Below are 17,477 nucleotides of genomic sequence, written 5' to 3' on the forward strand. Positions count from 1 at the left end.
TCTGCTTCACTTGCATTGCAACATAAGAGCAGTCTGCCTGTCTTTGTTGAATTTTTCACTGTGGCATCTCTCTCTTTAGAGCTCGAGGGTTTTGCCAGACAGAAGGTGAAGAATAGGCCCATTTTATCTGTGTTAAAAATATCATTGGAGCTGTACCTCTCAGTGATGGATGGAAGTGTATTTTTCCACAGTTTCAGTATTCACACATCCAGCCATACCCCAAATACGTTTATACACAAAATTGTGTCAGCTCTTAAACCTCCTGATCCAGCCTGTGGACACCAATGTTTGTGGCAAATATGTCACTGTAGCACAAGCCACAGCACCAACTGAAATGTTCGCTACACCAGCTTTCTTAAACCACTTTATTAAGACACTTTCCAGTCATGGAAACTGACTGCTCTGAGAGTTAATGGAACCAAGTCACACTATACCATACACGAACAAAGAAAGACCAGTGACTGAGTTACACAGGGTATATTGTTTATGTGTAGGCATTACATCATCGCACCTGCCTCCGATCGGCACTTGTCAATATATTACAAGTCATTGGAGCTACTACCAACCTACATGGACTACAGTACTGTACTGTACTTATGGGTGTGAAATTTGTAAGCAGGGAAAGAATGCAAAAATGGGCATACCATGTGGGAAAACGCAATAATGTGGAATGTACTAAAGAGTTTCTAATGTATATACTACATTCCCATAAACCCCTGCCCCCAACTTTTGTTTGTCCCTATTGTTCATCCAACTATCATCTCCCCCTCTAGCACTACAGTCTTCTGTTCTACCAATGCAACCACAGCCCCCCCCCCTTCTCCCTGCACCACTCTCTGCTACTTCTCTCCTTTTTAGCTCCCAGTCTCCCCCCCCCCCCCACCCTCCTCACTCTCCCAGCTGCACCTAGCTGCCCACTATATCCCCACCTCGTCCCTGCGTCCTCCCATAAGCTGCACTTTTACTGTCCCCCACCTTTACGCTGCAGTCCCCAATCCTTCCTCTTCCCAGACTCCTCCTTATCTCCATCACTCAGATTGCTTCTTATTTATTTATTTCTTACTCCATCGATCCAAGTGTGATAAACACAAGGAATAGTGTGTGCCAGTGAACAATCTATACATAGGGAGTATTAAAGCAGTCAGTTGTGCAAAAGTAATACTCCATGTTTGCATTACACATATATGGTAAGAACGACAGAAGCTAACATTAGACACAGAGTGAAAAACAAATACAAAACCAGTGAAAAATAACTATGAATATTGCACGAGTATGGTATCTACATCATTGCTCAAACTTACTTTCTGGTATATCACACTCAAAATTTTTGATCCACAGAGCTTTAGGTTTTTCATTGTGGCTAAAAAAAAACTCTTCCAAAATGTAAAATGACCTTCCCAGTAGAAATTGTTTCAGATGCATCCTGAAAGAGGAATAATTATCAAGGTTGCCTTGAATATCTGGAGGGAGAGCATTAAAAATTTTTGCACCAGAGAACTGCACACCCTTTTGCACCATAGTCAGGTTTTTTTTACAATCGTTGTGGAAATTGTGCTTTCTCCTCATATAATATTTGTGGTATTTATTATTTCTTTTATAAAGCTCAGTACTCTTGTTGATGAAACACATAAGAGGAAATGTGTGCTGGCAAGTAACAGTAAGACTTTTTAGTTTCCAGAAAAGATTTCTACAATTACATCTAAATGCTACGCCACTCATTATTCTTACAACATGTTTTTGAGCCAATAATACCATATGTTATGAGAGAATGGAATATCCATAGTGTGCTACATTCATTGTTACTGTATTTCTACTCTTGAGAGAACACGTAGGGAAAAAGTCGATGAACTGAGTCTCTTCGGAAGATTTAATATATGGTGAGACCAATTTATTCTGGAGTCAATTAAAACACCTAAAAACTTGGTTGTTTCAATTCTTTCTATTGACTCTGTGCCACACGTTACAATTAACTTGTTTTAAGTTTCAGCAGTTGCAGTGAACTAAATATAGTTGTATTAAAGTATAAGAATATTCTTAACAGATCCTTGAAGATCTTCACATGTATGACAATCTGCCGCAATGTTGTTTTCATCTGGAAAATGGTAAAAAAAAAACAACACTATAGCTTTTTACATTGAGGTAGGTCATTTATAAATATAATGAACAGTAAAAGACCAAGAATAGATCCTTTGGGCACTCCACATTTAATGGTTCTCCAATTAGATGGGCCTCATCAGTACTATCTACTACTACTACTACTACTACTACTATCTGCTTTCTATCTTTGAGGTATGATTCTAACCGCTTATTTGCTACACTGCTTATTCCTATTAGGTCTGCTTCTTTGTAATAGGACTTGGTGGTTCCCAGTTTCAGAGGCTTTTGACAAGTCACAAAATAATCCTGTTGTTACCATTTTGTCATTAGTTAAATCCAGAGATTTATTTGTGAAAGCATAGATTGCTTGTTTGGTTGACAGACCCTTTCAGACCCCAAACTGAGTTTTGTTGAGAATATTATATTTACGAGGGCTGTTCAGTAAAGAATATTTTTCTTTTTTACACCATACCTTCACTCATCCTCATAATTTTAATGGTCCTTCTCAAAGTAGTCTCCCATGAATGCATTCCACTTGTCCCCGCATGTCTACCAGTTTCAAATACATTATGGAAACAATTTTTTGAGAGGTCGTTCAAAATCACCTCCGCAGCCTTGACCACTGCTTCTGGTGATTGACAATGCCTTCCATGAAGGTGTTTCTTCATCTTAGAGAATAGAAAAAGGTCACATGGGGCTAAATCCGGACTATAGGGAGGGTGAGGGATGCACTTCATGTTGATTTTGCAAGATATTCAGCAACAACATTGGCAATATGTGACTGCGCATTATCATGGTGCAGCATACAGCCTGCTTTATGGAAATGTGGTCTTTTGCACCTGAAATTGTCTTGCAATGTTTTCAGGATATCCCTGTAGTATTGTCCAGTTACTGTTGTGTGTGCAGGTACAACATACAGATAAACCATTCCATGAATTTCAAAGAATGAGATGACAGTAACTTTCCCAGCAGAAGCAACCACTTTTGCTTTTTGGGGGGGTTTCATCAGCAGTGATTACATTTAAAAGAAACTCCGGATCTTCCTATAACATAAACTTTAACTGCCTGCAGAACTGCAAGCGAAAGTCCTTTTGTTCAGGAATCAACAGTCTTGGAACCCACCACATTCAAACACATGTCATGTAATTTTCTTGTCACTAACGTGTGGGGGGCACCCAATGAAATGAAATGTCCAGTATTTCAGAAAGTGTTCTTAAGGTAATTCGTTGGTCTTCTCCCACAATGACAGTAGCATTGTTGATGTTTTATGTCATAAGAGCAGTAACTCGAGCACCAACTCCACCTTCCGTTGAAATTGATTGTCTTCAGACTTCAAACATTTTAAACCATCTTTGAGCTGTGCTGTAGGAAAGAAAACTCTCTCTGTAGGCCTCCTGTAACATTGTATAGGCCTCAGCTGAAGATTTGTTGAGACAAAAGCAGAATTTCAAAGCCACATGTTGTTCTTCACGTGTTACCTCCATTGCAGCTGTAGGCGATACTGAACATGTCTGACTTTTCCTGCCTCTCACAGGCAGGAACTGGGAGTCCCAACATTGAAACTACTACAGTAGTTTGTTGCACATTAAGCTAACAGAATGTCATAAGATTAAATTTTAGCATGAGAAATTATGATCATTCTTTTTTGAACAGCCCTTGTATTTAGATGTTCCAAAATTCTCGTATACATAAGCTTTTCCAGAATCTTTGACATAGCAGTTAGAAGGAAAATTGGCCTGCAATTTGTGACTTCAGTTTTACCACCTTTCTTATAAAGGGGTTTTACAACAGCATATTAGTCTGTCAGGCACAGTTCCTTGTTTTAAGGATGGATTGAAAATATGGCTAAGTACATCACTAATAGAAGCACAGCTCTGTTTTAGTAAATTATTAGAGATATTATTTACCCCAGTGTAATGTGTATTCTTGAGAGAGATGATGCTGTGACAGGTGTAACATGAATTTAACCTGTACTTGTGGGTCTAGTGTTTTGCATATGACTTGGAACTTGCATCAACAGAGCCCTTGCAGCCTATTTGTTCTGAAACTGACAAGAAGTGTTTGTTGAAAATATTGGCTATGTTTTAAGGATCGTGTACTAAATTTCCTTAATGTTGGAATTTGAGTTCTTCAAAAGTTCTTATTGTTTTCCCTATCTCCCTTCATTTTGTTATGAGAATTATCAATTTCTTGCTCATAATATAATGTTTTTGATCTTTGTATTACATTCTTTAGTATCTTACAGTACGTTTTATAATGGCCAGTTTACGTTGTTGTCCTTAGGCATTCTAACTGCGGTGTAAAGTTTCTTCATTGTTACACATGATTGTTTAATTCCCTTTGTTGTCCAGGGTTTGTTTAGTTATGTAAGAGCATTGCTTCTAACAAACTTTCTTGATAATACCTTTTCAAAGCTGGCTGAGAACTCTATCAATATATTAAATGTAGTGTTAACCTCATCCACCATGTATACTGGGCTCCAGTCCATCTGTTGCAGTTTGTGTTTAAAGACTTCCAGTGCATTACTAGTCATTGACCTAATAGATTTCCAGATGGGGATTAATTTTTTGAGGGGTGTATTGTCATGCAGAGTGAAGAGTTTTCCATCATGGTCACACAGTGCATTCAAGGTGGGGTGACAGTGAAGCTATGGTACCTACTTAAACCTATAAATATATTTATTGTCTATCAAAGTCTGATTCTCAGGTGTGATCCTAATGGGGGAAAGTCAACTACTGGAATAAGATTATATGAATTCATCAGATGTTGGAGCTCTACTTTGTTGTTGTTTTCAGTTGAAAAGTCTACATTAAAATCCCCCAAAATGATAATTTCATTACTCTTAGAAAAATAGCTGATAACAATAATTCTGTTTGAATCAAAAAGACTCTAAGGTTAGTTCCAGGTACCCTACAGATTTCCACCTCTATTACTGGGGAGCTGTCAACTGTAACTTCTAATGCTTCAAATAGTTGTAAACAATATCTCTTTACTGATGATTTTCACGGGTTTGCAGCCGGGTTCCATCGTCCTGATGACAACACGATATTTCGGCGGACCATCTGGCCGCCATCTTCAGGTGAGATTGAGTGCACAATCACGCCGGAACTGAAGAGACCTCAGATTCGGTGGCTCCTTTATACCGCTGGTACTGGCCGTTGCATGTGCGCGAGCAACGGAAGAGCTGCCCTCTGTGAGGCGAAGAATTGCAGCAGCGCCAGCGGTGAAAACTGTCAAAAGTGAGGGATTGCAAAATTAAAATGCAGCCGGGCAGAAACCAGACCGTTGTTGTTCTATCTGTGATAAAATAGGATTCCATGTCCTACTTAAAGGTAAATCTTTATCTCTCTTACTACTATCATCAGATAGACGTATTTAAATTGATTCTTTCAATACGCAATCCCAGTAACGGGAAGCAGAGGCAATAATTTGCGTCTCATTATACGACATATTGTGCCCTTCATTAAGACAGTGTTCAGCAACTGCTGATTTTTCCGGCTGGACCAGACGTGTATGTCGTTGACGTTCCACACATCGATCTTGAACTGTACGAACAGTCTGTCCAGTGTAGGCCTTTCCGCAGTGACAGGGGATCTTGTATACCCCAGGCTTCCTCAGTTCCAAATCATCTTTAACCGATCCAAGAAGGGATCTAGTTTTGGCCAAAGGCATAAGGACTCTTTTAATATCATATTTCCTGAGGATTCTTGAAATTTTCGAAGAAATACTTCCCACGAAGAGTAAAAAAGCAACTGATTTGGAAGTGTCCACCGTTGGTTCTTGTAGGGGTCCAAATTGAAAAGCACGAGTAATTTGGTGATCAGAAAACCCATTATGCCTGAAAACAACCTTAAGGTGATCCAACTCCTGTTTCAAGTTATCGGAATGCGAAACAGCATAAGCCCTCTTGACCAGTGTGCGTAAAACTCCCAAGTGTTGATGTTGTGGATGACAACTTGTGGCATGGAGGTAGCGGTCCGTATGCGTAGGTTTTCGGTATACACTGTGTCCCAAAGTCCTATTTTCTTTCTTATGTATTAAGACATCCAAAAAAGGTAATTTACCATCTTTTTCAATTTCCGTCGTAAATTTGATTTGTGGATGAAGGCAGTTAAAATGATCTAAAAATCTATGAAGAAATTCAATTCCATGTGGCCTAATGATGAAAATATCATCCACGTATCTCAAAAAACATGTTGGTTTAAGAGAAGATGTCCTAAGTGCCATATGCTCAAAATCTCCCATAAAGAGATTGGTGACAATAAGGGAAAGACGACTCCCCATAGCCACACTATCAGTTTGTTCAAAAATTGCTTCATTAAATAAAAAAATATGTCGATGTCAATACATGGCGACATAGCTCACTAGTTTTGTCATCCAAGAGCTGACCAATTAGCTCTTTGGAAGAGTCGTTATTGCTAATTGCTACCTCCATGCCACAAGTTGTCATCCACAACATCAATGCTTGGGAGTTTTACCCACACTGGTCAAGAGGGCTTATGTTGGATCACCTTAAGGTTTTTTTCAGGCAGAATGGGTATTCTGATCGCCAAATTACTTGTGCTTTTCAATTTGGACCCCTACAAGAACCAACGGTGGACACTTCCAAATCAGTTGCTTTTTTAACCTTCGTGGGAAGTATTTCTTCGAAAATTTCAAGAATCCTCAGGAAATATGATATTAAAAGTGTCCTTATGCCTTTGGCCAAAACTAGATCCCTTCTTGGATCGGTTAAAGATGATTTGGGACTGAGGAAGCCTGGGGTATACAAGATCCCCTGTCTCTGCGGAAAGGCCTACACTGGACAGACTGTTGGTACAGTTCAAGATCGATGTGTGGAACGTCAACAGCATGCACGTCTGCTCCAGCTGGAAAAATCAGCCGTTGCTGAACACTGTGTTAATGAAGGGCACAATATGTCGTATAATGAGACGCAAATTATTGCCTCAGCTTCCCGTTACTGGGATTGCGTATTGAAAGAATCAATTGAAATATATCTGTCTGATGATATTATTAACAGAGATAAAGGTTTTCTTTTAAGTAGGACATGGAATCCTATTTTATCACAGGTAAAACAACAACAGTCTGGTTTCCGATTGGCTGCAGTTTAATTTTGCAATTCCTCGCTTTTGACAGTTTTCACCGCTGGCACTGCTGCAATTCTTCCTCACAGATGGCAGCTCTTCCGTTGCTCGCGCATGCGCAACGGCCAGTACCTGCGGTATAAAGGAGCCGCCGAATCTGATGTCTCTTCAGTTCCGGCGTGATTGTGCACTCAATCTCACCTGAAGATGGCGACCAGATGGTCGGCCGAAGTATCGTGTTGTTGTCAGGACGATGGAACCCGGCTGCAAACCCGTGCAAATCATCAGTATTTGATACGCCGGGAAAACCTACGTTATCACACAATCTCTCTTTACATCTGTAGATCTAAATATAACATTATTTTTAGCAAAAACAGCTACATCACCTCTTTCTTTTTTGCCCCTAAAGTTGTAGCTTGCACTGTCGTAGTTAGAATCTAAATGTAATAAGTTAATGCCATTTGTGATATGATGATCTGTAAAGCGTGACATTTGAGCATTGTTTACACAATTTCTGTCAATTATATTAACTGATAGCTGATTTTCTTTGCTGCTAAGTCCCCTAATGTTTTTATGAAAGATAAAGAGTTACACTTGTGTATAGAGGTGTCACTTATCTTGGGTGGTTCTCTTTTTTTTAAGTTAAAAATTCTTTCAGACAAAATGGGTGGACTACTTTCCATCAGCTTGCTGTTCCTTGTGCAGTCTGCTTGGCTATTGTGTTCACTTTTGTTGCTGCTGATACTTCTTTCAACTTCAGCTTTCGTTTTGCCATTGACAAAACTGTTTGTATGAATACTGGCGGTGTCCACCATCTTTACATCTTGGGTTTGTTGCTCTTCCATTCGTAGAAACTACAAAATTTCTGGGCCTCATTCTCGATTAGAAACTTTCTTAGTCCTATGTCTTAACCTGGCAGTCCGCTGTACACAGTCCGTCAGTGTCGTACATGTCCTAAAAGGTGCTTCCTGTGGTGCAGATCAAACCACCCTCCTCCATTTGTACCGGTCCCTTGTCTTTTCGAAAGTAGACTGTGGATGTTTTGTTTATGCATATGCACACCTGTCCCTCTTACACAGTCTCAATGCTACCCACCATTGTGGCATCCATTTGGCAGCTGGTGCCTTTTACTCTAGCCCGGTTGTTAATCTGCATGCAGAAACTGCTGGACTACTGCTGTCCTACCGCCATGACTTTCTCATCAGCAGGTATGCATGCAGTTTGTCTGCAATGCGTGTCCACCCATCTTATGCCTCCTTCTTCGATGACTTCTTTGATCGCCAGTATGGGGCGCATCCGTCTTCTCTATTACCTGTTGGAGTTCGCTTTCAGTCCTTGCTCCAGCAGCTTAACTTCATGCTACCTGCCACTCTGCTGGTGGGCGTGAACCCTTCACCACCTTGGCTTCGTGCGCCGGCTCGTGTTCACCTTGGCCTTCATTTGCTTACTAAGGACATTACTACAGCCTCATTGTATCGCCTTCAGTTTCACGATCTTCACATGGGACTTTGCTATAGTACATACATGTACACTGATGGCTCTCTGACTGACAGTGATGTTGGGCATGCCTTTGTCAATGCTGCCAATGTTTGGTTCCTGATCATGTCGATCTGACAGGAAACGAGGCTGCTGATGCTGCTGCCAAGGCTGCAGTCCTTGTACCTCAGCCCACTCGTTCTTACGTTCCATCTGATGATCCCTGTGTTGCCGTTTGCGAGGAGGTGGTGTCACTTTGGCATCGTCACTGGTTCTACATTCATGGAAATAAATCCAGATTATTAAGCTTCTTCCAGCGGCTTGGATGACCTTCTCTTGGCCCTCCCACCGAGAAGAAGTCATTTTAACTAGGTGACATAAGAGGTCATTTTAACTAGGTTACATATTGGGCACTGCATTTTTGGCCATCGCCATTTGTTTAATGGCGCTCGCCCACCACTTTGTGCACATTGCGCCCAACTTTTAACTGTCCACCATTTCCTGATGGAGTGTCCATTTTTTAATCATTTTAAGTTTCCGCTTGGGTTTGCCCTCTGAATTATCGGCTGTTTTAGTGAATGACACAAGGGCTGTTGACTGTGTTTTACTTTTTATCCATTGTAACAATATAGCGAGGGCCATGTAATTTTTAGTTCTGTACCTCCATTCTCTATGGCATATTTTATAGACCTTTCTTTGCATCACTGTTTTTAGCTGTCTTCTCTTTCTTCAATTGGGGTTGACATGTAGTCATTTCTAACTCCTCTTTGTCTTCGTATTTCACAGTTTTGACATGCGTGCATATTGTCTTTGCCCCCTAAAACCAAAGAAACAAACTAACTCTATCACAGAACGGCCAGTAGACAACCTTGTCAGCTATTTCTGCAAAAAGAGAACTGACACTTCCTCAGAGGAACACCAAACCCACCTGGTGTTGTGAGGGTCATAATCGAACTCCCTGATGTACCAGGATTAATTTCTTTACTCATTTCAAAATAAGAAAAAAACCAGCAATACACAACACAAAGCATTTGGAAACTAGGTTCTCAGGCCACAACCACAATTCAAATCATCCACCACTTAAAACGCCACATTAAAGTTTCTGCATTATATCAACCTTTGACCTTTAGATAGCTGCCAAATTTAAGCATTTTTTGTTTGAAGGCGCCAAACGCTAATGTTCCATTTATATGGTGTGCTGCTTACTTTGCACTTTTTATTTTACAAATGTGTTTTTACACACACTGTCTTTCCAAATTGGAATTCACCAAATTATCTGCTAGACCAGTAGCCAAAACTGGTTACATATTCGATATTTATATGCAGAAAATAAGGCAGTTTGAAAAAAAAAATTCTGATGAAGTATTCATCTGGACAGAGTTCACCCTGCACCAACATTTATTGTGTAATTTTCCATTTTTGTGTCTTGAGGCAAAATTTGCATCATGTTCATTTTTCAGGTCACTACTTATGATGTTACATCAGTAGTTGTATGTTCTTGCTTCCAAAGCCACAGGACGTAGAACTGTAGTGGGGAAAGATTAGTACGTTAATTGACTGGTACTGATCTGGCCACTAGATATGCCTTTAAAAGTTGGAATACAGCATTGTTCACCATGTCACCACTTGTGGCAATTGCATGGAATATCTGTAGGAAATGCCTAAAACGTGGGTAATACATCATCTTGGGCTTCCAGCTGTGTTAAGCAGTTAGAAATCGAAAGTAATAAAATTTTTTGTTGGCATGGTAATGCTCCCCCCCCCCCCCCTCTTTTAGTTGCCTGTGTAATCAGTAATCACTCAATGAAACATGGTATACTTCTGAAAGTGGTAACACACATTTAGAAGCAGACATAAGCAAATGACTTCTAACTATAGAGTCATAAGTCCTTCCAGTATTTTCAAAAGTAGTTGAAGGTAACAGGTTACTGAATCGCTTTTCAGAATATCTTTTAACACTGCTCAGCTTACCTTTTTCTGAATGCTTTTCTACACAGAAAGCAATAAATGATTTCACAAACTCTCTTTTGATAGAAAGCTACAAGAAAATTTACCATGTTGGCATTTTCTATGACCTTGCCAAAGTGTTCAGTTGTGTACCCCAAAAAATTATACAAGGGATAATGAAATGTTGTTAATAGCATTCCCCTTCCATGGCTGAAGTTATACCATAACGAAAAATAGAGGTTTTAATTGAATCAACTGTGGGTTCTTGGTGAAACATTGTAAATTAACTAAACAAACCCTGTTTTTGGCCTTTTTTCAATATATTATTACTGTTATTGCACAACTGAGGTTTCGGATTATAAGCCAATTTCCAAGTACATTACTGATTCCCAAAGGTGATGATGCACAGATAAACATAACAAGGGAAAGATAATCATCTCAACTTCTTAAGGTATTGATCCATAGCTTAATGTACAATTACATCAATGGCCATTTTTTTAACAAATTGCGTACATTATTACACATTCAGCAATTACACTACAATGGCCAGACTAAAGTTAGGCATCAACCAAGAACATTTTAACTACGATGGATTGGGGCTCAAAGTTTTGCTTCTACCCTGGGGTTGTGATCTCATCTAAAAGAGGTGCATAATTGAACTGGTTAAAAAATAGAGGGTCACATAAGCAAAATTGTATCATTGTGAATAAAACTAAATGTGAACTGGTTAAAATAATATAATATAGAGCTCTGCAAGGTTTGGTACTTTTTCCACTCCTGTTCTTGACTTTGCAAGTTGCTGGGGACATTTGAGGACTCTTTATACACTGAGGAGGCAGAAGTCCTGGGATAGCGATGTGCACATATACAGATGGCAGTAGTATTGTATACACAAGCTATAAAAGAGCAATGTGTTGGTGCGACTCGGGTGATTCATGTGAATTGGTTTGAGACATGATTATGGCCACACAGTGGGAATTAACAGACTTTGAATGTGGAATGGTAGTTGGAGCCAGGTGCATGGGGCATTACATTTTGGAAATCGTTGGGAAATTCGATATTATGAGATTCACAGTATCATGAGTGTGCCAAGAATACCAAGCTTCAGGCAACGGACAATGCAGTGGCAATGGCCCTCACTTAATGACCAAGAATAGTGGTGTTTGCATAAAGTTGTTAGTGCTAATAGACAAGCAGCAGAAGTAAATGTGGTACATATGCCAAATGTATCCGTTTATACAGTGTGATGAAATTTGGTGTTAATGGGATATGGCAGCAGACAACTGGCACTAGTGACTTTGCTAACAGCCACATCACCTGCAGGAACAATCTCCTGGGCTCGTGACCATATCTCTTGGACCCTAGATGACTGGAAAATGGTGCCCTGGTCTACATCTACATCTACATCTACATCTATACTCCGCAAGCCACCCAACGGTGTGTGGCGGAGGGCACTTTACGTGCCACTGTCATTACCTCCCTTTCCTGTTCCAGTCGCGTATGGTTCGCGGGAAGAACGACTGTCTGAAAGCCTCTGTGCGCGCTCTAATCTCTCTAATTTTACATTCGTGATCTCCTCGGGAGGTATAAGTAGGGGGAAGCAATATATTCGATACCTCATCCAGAAACGCACCCTCTCGAAACCTGGCGAGCAAGCTACACCGCGAAGCAGAGCGCCTCTCTTGCAGAGTCCGCCACTTGAGTTTGTTAAACATCTGCGTAACGCTATCACGGTTACCAAATAACCCTGTGACGAAACGCGCCGCTCTTCTTTGAATCTTCTCTATCTCCTCCGTCAACCCGATCTGGTACGGATCCCACACTGATGAGCAATACTCAAGTATAGGTCGAACGAGTGTTTTGTAAGCCACCTCCTTTGTTGATGGACTACATTTTCTAAGGACTCTCCCAATGAATCTCAACCTGGTACCCGCCTTACCAACAATTAATTTTATATGATCATTCCACTTCAAATCGTTCCGCACGCATACTCCCAGATATTTTACAGAAGTAACTGCTACCAGTGTTTGTCCCGCTATCATATAATCATACAATAAAGGATCCTTCTTTCTATGTATTCGCAATACATTACATTTGTCTATGTTAAGGGTCAGTTGCCACTCCCTGCACCAAGTGCCTATCCGCTGCAGATCTTCCTGCATTTCGCTACAATTTTCTAATGCTGCAACTTCTCTGTATACTACAGCATCATCCGCGAAAAGCCGCATGGAACTTCCGACACTATCAACTAGGTCATTTACATATATTGTGAAAAGCAATGGTCCCATAACACTCCCCTGTGGCACACCAGAGGTTACTTTAACGTCTGTAGACGTCTCTCCGTTGATAACAACATGCTGCGTTCTGTTTGCTAAAAACTCTTCAATCCAGCCACACAGCTGGTCTGATATTCCGTAGGCTCTTACTTTGTTTATCAGGCGACAGTGCGGAACTGTATCGAACGCCTTCCGGAAGTCAAGAAAAATAGCATCTACCTGGGAGCCTGTATCTAATATTTTCTGGGTCTCATGAACAAATAAAGCGAGTTGGGTCTCACACGATCGCTGTTTCCGGAATCCATGTTGATTCCTACATAGTAGATTCTGAGTTTCCAAAAACGACATGATATTCGAGCAAAAAACATGTTCTAAAATTCTACAACAGATCGACGTCAGAGATATAGGTCTATAGTTTTGCGCATCTGCTCGACGACCCTTCTTGAAGACTGGGACTACCTGTGCTCTTTTCCAATCATTTGGAACCTTCCGTTCCTCTAGAGACTTGCGGTACACGGCTGTTAGAAGGGGGGCAAGTTCTTTCGCGTACTCTGTGTGGTCAGGTGAGTCCAGATTTCAGTTGGCAAGAACTGAAAGTAGTTAGTGTGGCACAGGCCCCATAAAGCCATGGACCCAAGTTGTCAGCAAGGCACTGTGCAAGTTGGTGTGGGCTATGTTTACATGGAATGGACTAGGTCCAATTGAACCAATCATTGACTGAAAATGGGTATGTTTGGCTACTTGAAGACCATTTGCAGCCATTAATGGACTTGATGTTCTCAAACAGAAGTGACGTTGTCACCAGGCCACAGTTGTTCATGATTTGTTTAAAGTACGTTCTGGACAATTGGAGCAAATGATTTGGCCACCCAGATTGCTGACATGAATCCTATCCTATGGGACATAATCGAGAGATCAGTTTGTGTGCAAAATCCAGTACCAACAACACTTAAGCTATCATGGACAGCTATAGAGGCAACATAGTTCAATATTTCTGCATGGGTCTTCTAACGACTTGTTGCATCCATGTCACATTGAGTTGCTACACTATGCAGGGCAAAAGGTGGTCTGAAACATCTTAGCAGGTATCCCATGACTTTTGTCACCTAAGTGTAAGCTGTAATGTTTTTAGATGAAGAAGAAATAAACTTAAGTGCTCAGCCGTACCTGTACTACATATAGCCAAGAGATTAGTGGGCAGCCTTAAAACTTGTTTACAGTAAAAGCTGAACTCTTACTGTTACAGAAATTTACATTACGCAGTTTTAGACAATGACAACTTGCAGTTGTCATAATTAAAAGATCAGTGGGCACTCACTTTATATAGCTAAACATGTGGCATTTTTTAGGCTTTCAGGTGGATATCAAACTGGAGTAAAACCAACTAGGGATGTGTGATGGTTCCAAATCATCTATGCAGATTTCAATTTCATCACTTGTGCCTAAACTTTTATGGCTAATAATAGACCTCAAAACATCAATGCTACATAATGCATTTATGGAATGTCATAAACAGCAGCATACAAATACATGCAATATTATATTTGTTAATCAATAAATAGGCTTACAGCAATAATTAACACTACTTATCCCACAACTTTTTGTCTATATACGGTTTGAATATTTCAGTGCAATTTTTGTGGCATTTGAAAGTAGTAATGAAGACGTGATTCAATATTTCTGATAGATTTTGTTTGGATTTGGGAGAGCTGTCTGACAATAACTGAACTGTGATGGTGAATCTTTTGTTTCAGTTTGCAATGTATTCTTCTGTTGCACTATTTTATAATGTTAATTCCATTAATCAAATTTGGTTTCTCTGTTTTTCTGTAATGTATCTCTGTTGCCCATCCTCACTTCCAGTAGCAAGCAAATCATTGATGGTTTTTATTGCTTTCAAACATGCTAAAGCATCTTGAAAGTTTTTTTTTTCTTGTCTTTAGGACTGAACTAAGTCACAGAAGATCACCAAGAACTCAATATTTATTGTGCTGTTTCCTCTAGGGTATGTGACTTCCCAAAGCTCCACAAAATAGTTTCCTGTTCTTCACAGTGTCAAGAATATTGGTGCTCCAACATATTGTGTATCAAAACCCCTTGCTATTCTGTTGAGCCCACTAGTTGGTCAGTGTGAGCATCACATTAAGAATTTGGTGGATTTATTATGTCTATTAGAGGAAATAAATTTGAATGACTGTGATATTCTAGTAATTTTTGATATAGCCTTTATCTTCATTAAAGTTCCTCTGTCTGATTCATTGCGGTTGAGTAAGGTTAGGTTTGATGATAAATTAACAAACCTATTTTGAGGTGTTGAATTCCATTTACTTTTTATTCAATGACCAGTACTGTTAGCAGGCAGATGAAGTTGCGATGGGGAGCCTGTTGTCACATACTATTGCAAATTTGTTTATAGAAGACTTCAAGGAACGCGCGTTGAAGTCTGTGGCTTTGAATCCAACGTGTTTTTTCAGATGTGAAAGTGATACATCTGTTTATTCGGGGGGGACGACGGTTCAATCCCGTCTCCAGCCATCCTGATTTAGGTTTTCCATGATTTCCCTAAATCGTTTCAGGCAAATGCCGGGATGGTTCCTTTGAAAGGGCACAGCCGATTTCCTTCCCTAACCCGAGCTTGTGCTCCGTCTCTAATGACCTCGTTGTCGACGGGACGTTAAACAACACTAACCTAACCTAACTTCTGTTGTTTGGCCTAATGGCAGTGAGAATTTGAATGATCTTTCAGAAAACTTTAATTCAATCCATCTGAATATTCATTTCTTGATGGAGGTTGGAAAGGATGACTGCCTTCCCTTCTTTAATGTGTTGGTCAGGAGGAAGGTTGATGATGGTACACTGGCTTATGCCTTTTATAGGAAGCCTACTCCTCCTGACTTGTAGATAAAGACTGATAATGGTTACCATCCAGCTCAGCGTTAAGGGGTACTTTGTATCTTGGTTCACAGTGCCCACATCATTTCAGACCTGTAGTGTTTTATCATATGTCATCTTAGTTAACACATTGTGAAGTCGCCATCTGTCAGAATGTATGTAGTGAAAGACAGGTCAGACATCTGTTGCATTATCAACCAACTATGCACCGGGTGAGGGATAATAGTACAGAGTTGGCACCTAGGTCTACAGCCTTTCTGCCTTATGTAAGGAGCATCTCCGACAAGGTTGATCATATTTTGTGAAAATTTGACGTGAAATATGCTTTCTGACCTCCATCTTACATTAGGGTCCTTTTAGGTTCCATTAAGGATTATCATTGTTTGCCTAAGATGGGTGTGTGTCGTATTCCTTGCAGTTGTTGCATGTAATGTATATGATGTACTGAGTATAAGCACCACACAAGCTTACAGCAGCCGAGCAAATTGTCTATTGCAGAACATTGTCCTGGCGCCGCTCATCCCGTGGAATATAACAACACAGAGATTCTGGCATGCACTTCAGATATTGGTATAGTTTTAGCAAGGAAGCAGTTGAGATTAAGTTAACAAGTAACCTTGTTCATAGAGATGGGGGGTTTTGCTTAAATTCTGCATGTAATCTTACTCTCTCAATTGTCAAAAAAACAGAGGGACAGAATTCATGCTACAGCACTCGTATTTAGTAATTTTCTCTATTGATAATTTCTGTTGTTGGTCATCTTCGTTTGTGTGGTGCCACTAGTGGTTTCTTTCTTTCCGTGCCCCTCCTTCTGTGTGTGTGTGTGTGTGTGTGTGTGTGTGTGTGTGTGTGTGTGTGTGTGTGTGTTTTATCTTTTCAGAATTGCTGTGCAAAATGAGGCTTTAAATTCCTTTGCCGTCCACTTGCTACAGTATTGCTTGGAAAATTGACAGGGTGTGCACCTGTTGAAACATTTGCAGATGTCAACGACGTCACCTGGCTGCATTCCCACAAGTTATTTGAACATATATACACTCGGATATACTTGGCCCTCACTGTTCACTTCTACAGGGAGAAAATGCATTGTTGCTTGTGTTGATTGGGTAAACTCCGCAGCAGTAGAGTAAGATTACAATGTGCATTTTCAGAATATTGTTCCAACATTTGTCAAAGTTTTACATCATGTTAATTCTCCTGCCGCTAATCGCATTGAGCAATGCACTTGCATAGCTGTTGTTTGTGAAATGATCAGTTACATTCACCAACAGCTGCATTTTGTTTCCAGAGAATTGTTTACGTTCCATTTAATGATTCCTCCAAAAAATGTTGGCGTTTGCTTAAAGTCTGCTTTTCCTAGGAATTGGCTAGACAGTGCTTCACAGTTCAGTCTGAGTGGGAATTTCATTTCGTAAGTGCCCGGCATTTGGCAAAGTTTGCACATTTCCATTGCTGTATGTTTCAATTATGTGATAAATCTCACAGAGAAAGGTTTTAACAACGCTGCTTTATTTGCACCAATGCCCAAGTGTTCACCACTGGCTGGTTTTAGTTCTGTAGAACAGGCCGGTTTGATTAGTTCTGTTGAACAGGCTGGTCTTAAACTACCTCTCGAGCCTGCTGAGGACGCTAGGAGGAAGGCATGACATGTATTGACTGGGGTACATCCACCCAATAGTAATACAATAGCAGCAGAGGTGGCTGCTTT

The 17,477-nt window shown here is 40.3% G+C and overlaps 1 protein-coding gene across 3 annotated transcripts in view; it reads left to right on the forward strand.

Moving 5' to 3' along the window:
• LOC126189765 (thioredoxin reductase 2, mitochondrial) overlaps nt 1-17,477 on the forward strand; it is a 59,259-nt gene that overhangs the window by 30,324 nt on the left and 11,458 nt on the right. The gene's annotated exons all lie outside the window — the stretch shown is intronic.

This window comes from Schistocerca cancellata, chromosome 1 (assembly GCF_023864275.1).
Source record: "Schistocerca cancellata isolate TAMUIC-IGC-003103 chromosome 1, iqSchCanc2.1, whole genome shotgun sequence".
Lineage (NCBI taxonomy): Eukaryota > Metazoa > Arthropoda > Insecta > Orthoptera > Acrididae > Schistocerca > Schistocerca cancellata.